Genomic DNA, 11,201 nt, shown 5'->3' on the forward strand with positions numbered 1-11,201 from the left:
CTGTCATTCCCAGGTTGTGGAAGTCCACGACCCCTCCCTCGCTCATTTGCTGGCTGAATGAAGTGCTAGCTCTTCGAACGATGGAGACCCTGGTTGCTGAGCTCCGACAGGATGATACTAAGCATCGTCAGACTTGGGCCCTTTGGAACCATTTTTACTATTCTGCCAACTTCCGTTCCCTCTTCCCTTCTGTGTCCCCTGTGTAGTGTCCCCCTGTGCGTTTTGTCTGCTCAACGTGTTACTACTCCCTATGATACTTGATTTCCATTTGCTCTGAGATTTTTTGAATATGCTTTGTTCTTCAGCTCTGCTGCGTCAGAGCGTTTGCCTGTTTTGGTTTATTGTTTTTCTTTATTGGTTTTTCACCTTGTAACCCCCCTTTTTTTCCCCGCCCCCTCCCCTCCCTTCACCCCTACGTTCCGCCTTTATTTGACTCCTTTGTTTATTACCCCCCCTTCCCCCCCCTTTCTTTCCCCAGTTTAAAAATTAAAAATTTGTAAAACTTTCAATAAACTTCTAATGTTGAAAAAAAAAAAACTACAGCAAAATCTGCAATAGAGAAACTAATTTTTCAGCGACATGGACGCCTCAGCTTAAGGCCTTATTGACATGTCCATTTTTTTAAAGGGGTTTTCCGGGCAAAAAATGTTTTTTTTTCTAAAAGTGTCTATCAGTGTTATTAATGGGTTAATAAATACACCCATATACCTTTAGCAGTGTTTTGAGTGATTTCTGGGTGTCTCTGGGCTCTGGCCCCTGGTATCTCCTGCTTTTGTTTACTTCCTTCTGCTTCCTGCTATGTAACATCCTTACTAACCCATCTCACCTCTCTCCCCCCTCATTCCTCATTTCCCCCCTCCCATACATCCCCTCCCTGTTCTCTCTAGCAATCCTGTCCTTCCCAACCTACTCAGCTCAACTCCTGACTCATATACTTATCCCCCCAGGAATATGGGTAACTATAAATTTTTTATTAATAATGTTATTTAGAAAGAAGGAGGGGGAGGGTGTTTAGCTTAGTGTAGGGCTTTCAGATTATCCCAGGCAACCCCTTTAAGTGTGTTGTCAGTGTCTTCTAGTGTTGAATATGTTGATTTTCTGAACCTGTTGTATAAGTGGTTCACCCATTTGTGAAAAACGGCTCCACCTTTTATTCTTTAACCCATTCTTGACATCCACTATAATAGTATGGTGGATGTCGGGTCTTTAAAGATGTATTGCACAGCAGAGACCCAAGCCTAATGCCTACGATCAAAGATCACCAATTTCAATTCTTGAGGCCAAGACTAGGGCACTTGTTCTCTATGCTTTTGCTTTATTTATGACTCACACCTGATTTTGAAAACCAGAACATGTGAGCCCACCCTAAGGGCTAGTTCACACGTGAGTTTTTTGGTCCGGATTTTGATGCAAGAAGCCGGACCAAAACGTGCCTGCCGCGGCGAGCCACAACTGTTGGCTCCTCCGACAGTCACAGCTTTCCGCTCCGGATTAGGCCCAAATGAATGGACCTAGTCTGGACGGTGGTGTCGGGAGGCAGATGTCTGCAGCAGAATCAGCTGCGGAATCCGCCTGAAGAAAGAGCAGCTCGCGGAAAAAGGAAATTACCGGCTCCCATTGATTTCAATGGGAAGCGTTTTTTTTGAGCAGGATTTTGACACTGATTCTGCGTCAAAATCCTGACCATTTTGCAGTGTGAACTAGCCCTATAACCGGCATACAGTTTTGAAATGCAATATTTAGTAGCCTTTTACTAAGCTGTAAGTAATGGCCATTAGGCTACGGCCCCACGTAGCGGAACTCAGCGAAAAAAGCGCTGTGGCAGAAACGCATTGTGGTTTTTCCAGAAGCGCTTTTCACAGAAAGTCTGTAGAGGTTTCCTCTGCGGACTTTCTACTTCAATTATACCTATAGGGAACTGCTGGCGTTTCCGTAGGTATAATTGACAGGTTGCAATTTCCAAAACTGCAACTTTTTTGTGTGTTTAAAGTAAATAAATGAGTAAGTAAATAAATCACACAGTGATATAAATCACAATGTGATATGAATGGAGCCTAAGACTTCTGCTAAACTAGTCTGAACTGCAGTTTAGCATTTAATCCTGTAATCCTGCAGATATAACTAGAGATGAACTATGTCATGCAGATATATATTTTTATTCTTGGTTTAGTGCAGGAAAAACATAAGACAACTGCACTGTGTGAACCTATGCAAACCCAGAATAAACTGCAGAGCAATCAAGCATTGCCTCTTCCAGGAAGATCTAATTTACACTAATAAAAATGACAGTGGTGTTTCCTAGTAACTCTCTAAACACAGACAACTGTCCAGGCTTTTCGCATGGTAAACAGTCATGTGAAGCAGCTCTAAAAGTAGACTTCAGCAGTCCTGTGACTATTACACCCATTCTGTGCTGCACTCTTACAAAACAAGTCTGCACTGCTGCAGGTACAAATGGTTCAATAAGGGACAAAATAAAGAAAAAACAAACAAACTACAGTTTAACGGACTATATAATTTGATTTTCATGAAAAAGACAGTCAAAGATTCTTTCTTAGCTGCAAAGATAGATAACTTCTACACAGATGTACTTGATTTCTGAACAGCAAGTCTGCAGTTATACAGTGATACGGGAGCTGGATGTAGCATTACACAATTAGGCGGATTTATTCTAGTTAGCCATTGATTTCATTGGGACTATTCACATGTACATACTGTATTTTCATTTTAGCGGACTGTCAAAAATGAGGAAATGTAATGTTTTGTCCAAGTTGCAAATAAATAAACATTGCATCTATTTTACATATCTGTTTTTACATTTGTATGCATGTACCCTGTCGGGGAGAAGTTCTTCCTCGATGTCCACACAAATCTACAGAGAGTGAGGAAGTATGGAGCAGCCCAACAATTTTATTCTGAAATTGAGGACACATAAGGTCCTGTTACCCAAGAACAAAGCACAGTCCATATCCATAGCGCAGTCTGTATCCAAAAGCAGTCTCCTAAGAGGTTACACGGGGTATAGGACAGAGCAACTAGTCCCTAGGCAGAAACTGGCACAAATACTTCTCCAGGCTCCAGGGGGCCACACGGTGGCTCAGTGGTTAGCATTGCAGCCTTGCAGCGCTGGAGTCCTGGTGTTCAAATCCCGCCAAGGGCATAAAACTATCTGCAAGGAGTTTGTATGTTCTCCCCGTGTTTGCATGGATTTCCATCCCATATTCCAAAGACATACTGATAGGGAAAAATGTACATTGTGAGCTCTATGTGGGGCTCACAATCTACATTAGAAAAAAAAAAAAAAAGAAAAAAAAACTTCTCCAGGCTCTCTAAGGACAGGGAAGTATTTGTGCCTACCTTCAGGTGATGGCCTGAATATAACAGCTGCCCAATAGGGGATAACCCCAGATGTATCTGATTCTCTACGGGTAAGTTCACACGATGTAACGTGGCACGTATATGGCATGTGAGAGTTTGCGCGCCCTAAACGCTCCTATTGATTTCCGAACTCCCATTGAAATCAATGGGAGCGTTTACGGCGCGCAAACTCTCACACGCCGTATACGTGCCACATCACGCGGCACGTTACATCGTGTGAACTTACCCTAACTCTATTCCCTACCCCTTAGTGGAGTGGCAAAACAGGCAGGTTCCAGTCTCCCTGACACCAGAGAAGGAAGTGAGCCCTGCAGCAGACATGGTACAAAAGGTGCACCTTACAAGGTAATCTGTGCCATTCTGCTAAAGCCAAACAATGCTCAGTTTGTGGTGTGACAGACAGGACATAGGACAATACACAGTGCAGACAACACAAGATATACAAAACAAGTATCACAGGAAAACAATGTTACTGTAAGTGCAGCTCCACTGACTCCACCACAATTGGAATTTTCTCTCTAGCCTCCACAGTTCCTGAGCAACAACTGCAGTTAGTTTTGGTGCCTGATGTGCTGTTTAGTCTCTGTAATGTCAGGCTGGGGGTGTGATTCTGAGCTCTGACATTGGCTACATCTGATATATATGGATAGATTTCAATTTATAGAGCAAAGAATGCCGTTTTTGGAAAAGGGATCATTTGCAAAGTAAAGGGATTATAGGAAGCTTTTATGTGAATGGGGAGGCCAGGACTCATGTTTTCTGTTTCCCCTACATCTGCTCCAACTCTCACTGATGTCAATGACTCCTCTTTACTCGGATGCAGGTAATAGATAAGTAGTTAAAGTGTTAGGTCGGGGCTACATATAGCATAAACACCACGATTTGGCATTTACAATATAGGTATAACTGAAGCAGAAAGTCCACAGACTTTTTGTGAATTGCATCACGGTTTTTCCCGCAGCGCTTTTTGACTGCAGCCCACTATGTGGGGCCTTAGCCTTAATCAGGTTAATTTCCTAAAATTTCTACCTCAGTTCAATGTGCATTTTTTCTGCCCTGGGACTGTAGTACCACAGAAACAACTATACAGATGTGAAAGAAGCCTTAAATAGCTAATATTGTGTGTTTGTATATACAGTCCTATGAAAAAGTTTGGGCACCCCTATTAATCAATCATTTTTAGTTCTAAATATTTTGATGTTTGCAACAGCCATTTCAGTTTGATATATCTAATAACTGATGGACACAGTAATATTTCAGGATTGAAATGAGGTTTATTGTACTAACAGAAAATGTGCAATATGCATTAAACCAAAATTTGACCGGTGCAAAAGTATGGGCACCTCAACAGAAAAGTGACATTAATATTTAGTAGATCCTCCTTTTGCAAAGATAACAGCCTCTAGTCGCTTCCTGTAGCTTTTAATCAGTTCCTGGATCCTGGATGAAGGTATTTTGGACCATTCCTCTTTACAAAACAGTTCAAGTTCAGTTAAGTATGATGGTCGCTGAGCATGGACAGCCCGCTTCAAATCATCCCACAGATGTTCAATGATATTCAGGTCTGGGGACTGGGATGGCCCTTCCAGAACATTGTAATTGTTCCTCTGCATGAATGCCTGAGTCGATTTGGAGCGGTGTTTTGGATCATTGTCTTGCTGAAATATCCATCCCCGGCGTAACTTCAACTTCGTCACTGATTCTTGAACATTATTCGCAAGAATCTGCTGATACTGAGTGGAATCCATGCGACCCTCAACTTTAACAAGATTCCCGGTGCCGGCATTGGCCACACAGCCCCAAAGCATGATGGAACCTCCACCAAATTTTACAGTGGGTAGCAAGTGTTTTTCTTGGAATGCTGATTTTTTGGACGCCATGCATAACGCGTTTTTGTATGACCAAACAACTCAATCTTTGTTTCATCAGTCCACAGACCTTCTTCCAAAATGAAGCTGGCTTGTCCAAATGTGCTTTTGCATACCTCAGGCGACTCTGTTTATGCCATGCTTGCAGAAACGGCTTCTTTCTCATCACTCTCCCATACAGCTTCTCCTTGTGCAAAGTGCGCTGTATTATTGACCGATGCACAGTGACACCATCTGCAGCAAGATGATGCTGCAGCTCTTTGGAGGTGGTCTGTGGATTGTCCTTGACTGTTCTCACCATTCTTCTTCTCTGCCTTTCTGATATTTTTCTTGGCCTGCCACTTCTGGGCTTAACAAGAACTGTTCCTGTGGTCTTCCATTTCCTTACTATGTTCCTCACAGTGGAAACTGACAGGTTAAATCTCTGAGACAACTTTTTGTACCCTTCCCCTGAACAACTATGTTGAACAATCTTAGTTTTCAGATCATTTGAGAGCGGGCTGTCCATGCTCGGTGACCATCAAACTTAAGTGAACTTGAATTGTTTTGTAAAGAGGAATAGTCCAAAATACCTTCATGCAGGATCCAGGAACTGATTAGAAGCTACAGGAAGCGACTAGAGGCTGTTATCTTTGCAAAAGGAGGATCTACTAAATATTACTGGCACTTTTCTGTTGAGGTGCCCATACTTTTGCACCGGTCAAATTTTGGTTTAATGCATATTGCACATTTTCTGTTAGTACAATAAACCTCATTTCAATCCTGAAATATTACTGTGTCCATCAGTTATTAGATATATCAAACTGAAATGGCTGCTGCAAACACCAAACTATTTAGAACTAAAAATGATTAAGATTAATAGGGGTGCCCAAACTTTTTCATAGAACTGTATATGAGTTTCTGTCTGTCTGTCTGTCTGTCCTCTATGTGTGAGGTATAGTGTTCCAAAAACAATTACCTGCATTAGCCAGTATAAACCTGCAAGTCTTTCACTCATATTCCAACTTCCATACACATGGTCACTTCACATGCACACAGCATTACTCCAGGTGTATCCAACACTGATAGCCAACACTGATATCCAATCTGAGATATACACATCAGAGGATTAGATACACAGCTCAGCACACAGTATTACACATCAGATGATTAGATACACAGCTCAGCACAAATTTATCACACATCAGAGGAATAGATACACAGGTCAGCATACACCATCACACACCAGAAGATTAGATACACAGCTCAGCAAACAATATCTCACATAAGAGGATTAGATACACAAGTCAGCACACATAGAGTATTCGATACACAGTCAGTCAGTCCACAGTATCTTAAATCAGAGAATTAGATACACAGCTCAGCACACAGTATCACACGTCAAAGGATTAGATACACAACTCAGCACAAAATATCAAACAGAGGATTAGCTACACAACTTGGCACACACTATAACACAGAGTATTAGATACACAGCTCAGCACACAGTATCACACATCAGAGGATTAGATACACAGCTTGGCACACACTATAACACATAGGAGAATTAGGGTCAGTTCACATGTGAACCGTCCGCGCGGGTTTCCCCTCCTATGTCAGCTCAAATGAATGAGGCGACATAGGAGGGTGCTGCTGCTAGGCGGAAGCCGCGGCCCAGCGCGCCGCGGCTTCCGCCTGAAGATAGGACATATTGCTTCTTTTCTCCGCTAGCAGCAGCCCGACACCACCATTCACTGCAATATTAAAAAGATATAAATTTTCTTTGTCAACTCAGAGTAGATAGGATGTTCTTTATGAATCATCAGTCTAACCATGATTGAAAGGAAGGCCACTTGTCACCCAAGGGCCTGCAAAAGCCTTGAGCCAATCCTGGCAGGAAAGGCAAAAGAACAAAAGTGTTGACCTCCCTAGCTGCCCTCCACAAAATAATAAACACAGCACTGGGGAACCGAGGTGTATATTCATGAAACAGGGTATTTTGGATGTTAATCCTTTGGGACTTCTTTCTTATTTTGCATCACCAAAATGCATAACTTCTTTCTGTTACCATAGCTATGTGTGGGCATATGCTTTGTGCAACAAGTTGTAATTTAATTTAGCACCATTTTGGGGTATAGATGTTTGGATTAACTTTTTTTTTTTGGGAGGGGGGGGGGTTACATTTTGTGTTTACGATGTTCACTGTGCATTAAAAAGTGACATGGCAACTCTGTCCAGTAGCCATTATGTTTTCAACAATAGAATATTTCTATTGATTGTATTATGTTTTACCACTTTTTATTAAATAAAACATAATATTTTAAAGATAAACAATTTAGCTGGGGTCACCATATTCTCACGATTATAATTTTTTTACTGTTTTGTTGAAGATGCTATGAGAGGGCTCTTTAGTTGCAGGGCAAGTTCTAGTTTTTATTCGTGCAAATTTTGGTATGTATAGCTTTTTGATCACTTTTTATTGCTACTTTTGGGGGAAGTGAGATGATCAAAACACATAAATTTGCACATTGTGGTATATTTTTCACCTATGCACACATTAGGATACTGAACTGTTTGTTTAAATTCAATGTTGTGGTTTTTTTAAGCTAATTATTTATTAATTTTTAATATTTTATTTTAAACATTTAAATATTTATACTGTTCCACAAGGGGACTAGAGCCTTATGCACTAATGGCAAAAAACAAGAACTTTTTCTATTTTGTTTATTTTCAGTTTACTAAATATTGTAAACCACTAAATAGGTAACAGCAATTCATGAATGTTTTGTTGGTTTCCAATCTTCACTATATTGCATTGTTTGTCTGTTTTCACTTCCTCCAGTGTTTTGTATCTGGTTGGATTCATTATTCATATTGTCTTGGGATTTGCCATATGTCTGCTATGCTCTTGAAGCCCTTGCTTCTAAAAGATCATTGTTGCAACATGATGCAACAAAAGAAATATCCATTGATAAATGTAAAAGATAAAATTTAAGGTTAGCTAGTAAATTAAAAAAGAAAAAAAATAGGTTCATCATATGATGTGAGATTTTTTTTTTTTTTTACAGTATTCACTCTGTTTTTAGTGATAGAGGAACATGATTAAATGTGTCCATTATTAATGGCAGGTCTTAATGTTAGTCACTAACTCTAACTCTCCATTATTACCCTGGTACCTACCACTATCAGTGGTGCTGGGAAGAGCATGGTTCAATCCAGTGTCTGACCATCAGCGATGGTTGGGAACTGAGGCAGATGCAGGCTGATGTTATTAGGCTGGAAAAGATTCTTGTTACCTAGACATTGCCTCTGATAACAAACACCACTCTCACTGCCTTATTTTTCCACTGGTTAGGTTTTATTTTGCCCACTGAAGGATGGAGAATGCTAGACTTTAGGGAAGAAAAAGGGACCTGTTGTCTCCCTGATGCTTAATATAGGAAGCTGCTGTTGTGTTGTCTGTGACCCTTCCCTTCACTAGAGTTTCTGCCACCAGAGAATCCTCTTTTATAGCCAAAACATCTTTGAAGTTGGTGAACCTTCTCTTGGAAGCCAGGTCCCACCTGTCCTGGTGAAACTTTTCTATCTGATGAACACTGGATCTCTGCAATGGTCGAGAGAGCAATTGGACCTATGTTATTGCTGGCACAGTCAATATCATTATCTAGGACAGCTGTAGTCTCTCTAGGGGAGCAAGAGTGAGACAGAAAAAAAGGTCCATGACTCTCCTGTTGATTGTATGGAACTCCTACGGAGAAAAAACGCCTCTAAAGAGAAGAATCCAGGAGAATGCCTAGAAAATTCTTGGTGTCGGAGGGGTATGGAGATGACTCCTCCCCAGACTGAAATAGAGGAAATGTAACTAGTTGGGCAACAACTGGGAAGAGGAGGGTAGAGCTGGGGAGAGCAGAAAGTTGGGGCTAATAGAAGGACCTGCAATATCATGAAGGCCATTATTTCTGCCACAATCTTGGTAAATAATCTTGGAACACCCTGAAAACAAGTGCCCTGTACTGGAATTTAAAAGGTCCCCCTTTACCCAGACAGCTCATCTCAGAAAATTTTGTCAGGGAGTAGGCAGCACAGTGACTCAGCCTTGCAGCGATGGGTTGGAATCCTGCAAAGGACAACATCTACAAGGAGTTTGTATGTTCTCCCTGTGTTTACGTGGGTTTCCTCCCACACTCCAAAGATATACAGATGGGAGGGAGGGAGGGAAATGTCAGGAAGTGTGAATGGGGATACGATACACATCATCTAGATCGAGTCTCACCACTGAGCAGAACTGGAAAAAGAAGGTTTACTGTGGAGGAGATTGTCTTCTTTCTGAATTTCCTGTCAGCTGGAAACTTGCTTAACTTGTTCAGGTTGATGATGACCTTGAACGACCTGTTGGGTTTTCTTACAAATAATAAGGAAGAATAAAAATCTTTTCTTTTGGGAGAGACAGGGAGAGCACCAGCTTCTGAGTTACATACATAAATCTGACTCTTGAATATGCCTTTTTTCCAAATCTTTCCTCTAATAAAGCTGAACAAAACTCCTTCCAGCATCAAACCACACACATTCCAGCACTAGAAATGACGTCTGGCAAAATTGGAACGCATCATGCATAGCCTGGAAAGAGGAGCCAATAAGATGGGGACCACAGCTGACTGGACCCCTGCTTCCTGACACTTTCATTGGGACAGCAGCAAGGAGAAACCATCTCCCACCAGCTTTTCCTAAACCCTAACCCCTTGCACCAGTGGAAGCAGGGATCAAACATAATCCCAGCTGCCATTTGATGTAAGAGATCATTGCTTGGGGACAGTGGGCAGGAAATGGAAGGTTCCTCCCGGCCACCGTTAATATTAATTATGTGTGGGGGCACTAATGGCCCAATTATACTGCGGAGGGGTTCTAAGGAGTGTACTGTGAGGAGGCACAATAATGGGGAATTATACTGGGTTGAGGCACAAATGTCCCATTAGTGCTCCCACACTATAATGCGCCTTAAAAGTGTTGTCCAAGATAAAGTGATAATTATCTCCTAAACTAAACTCCCTTCCCCCACCTAACTTCTATTTTACTTCAATTAAAAAAAAAAAGTATAATTACCCATATCCCTGGAGCGTTCCCCTGCAATACTTACCAAGCCTCCCTGTGTCCGGGGAACGGGTCCTTCCCCTCTTCCTGTCTTCTGGCAGTGGGTGGAATAGGTAAGCAGCGAGACGGGGAGGGGATAATAATGGGTGGGATCCCTAGGCTAAAGAGAGACAGGGCAGGGTGGAAGGGGCTAGTAATGGGCAGGACCACTAGTTAGTGAGGGTGGGAAGGGCTATGCTTAGTGAGACAGAAGGTTTTTTAATGGAATGAGAGAAGAGGAGGGGGATGCTGAGTGAGAGGGAGTTAGTGCAACAGCTACACAGGAAGTCTGCATAGTAGGAAGGTAACAGCATGTAAACAAAGAGAGGATGCAACAGCAACCAGAGACACCCAGAAATCACTCCAAAAACTGCTAAATGTATATGGGTGTATTTATTAACCCATCACTAGCACTAACACACCTTTATAGAATAAAAGATTTTCTGCCCGAAAGACCCCTTTAATGCCCCCACCCAACATATAATGCTCCTTAGTACCCCCACCCAGCGTATAATGCTCCTTATTGCTCCCACCCACCAGATAATGCTCCCCAGTGCCTTCTGCACAGTATAATGCGATATTAAGAAATATTTATTCCTAATTATTCTTTTGTACGTCTTGTAGTCAGAAACATCTTTTTGTCTGAAAAATAATGTAAATACTGGACGTGTTCAGCTTGGAACCTTACTTGATGGCGAAACATGGTCAACAGACCTTTACTAAAAGTAGTTGATTACCCCTGTGATCGGGAGTAAGAGCTAACAAGGAAATGTCCAAGAACCCCAGCGGAGCTCCAGGAGATAATCAGCAGCGTGTTATAGAGTAGGAGGAGCCGAGCAGATTGATATA

This window comes from Leptodactylus fuscus, chromosome 2 (assembly GCF_031893055.1).
Source record: "Leptodactylus fuscus isolate aLepFus1 chromosome 2, aLepFus1.hap2, whole genome shotgun sequence".
NCBI lineage: Eukaryota > Metazoa > Chordata > Amphibia > Anura > Leptodactylidae > Leptodactylus > Leptodactylus fuscus.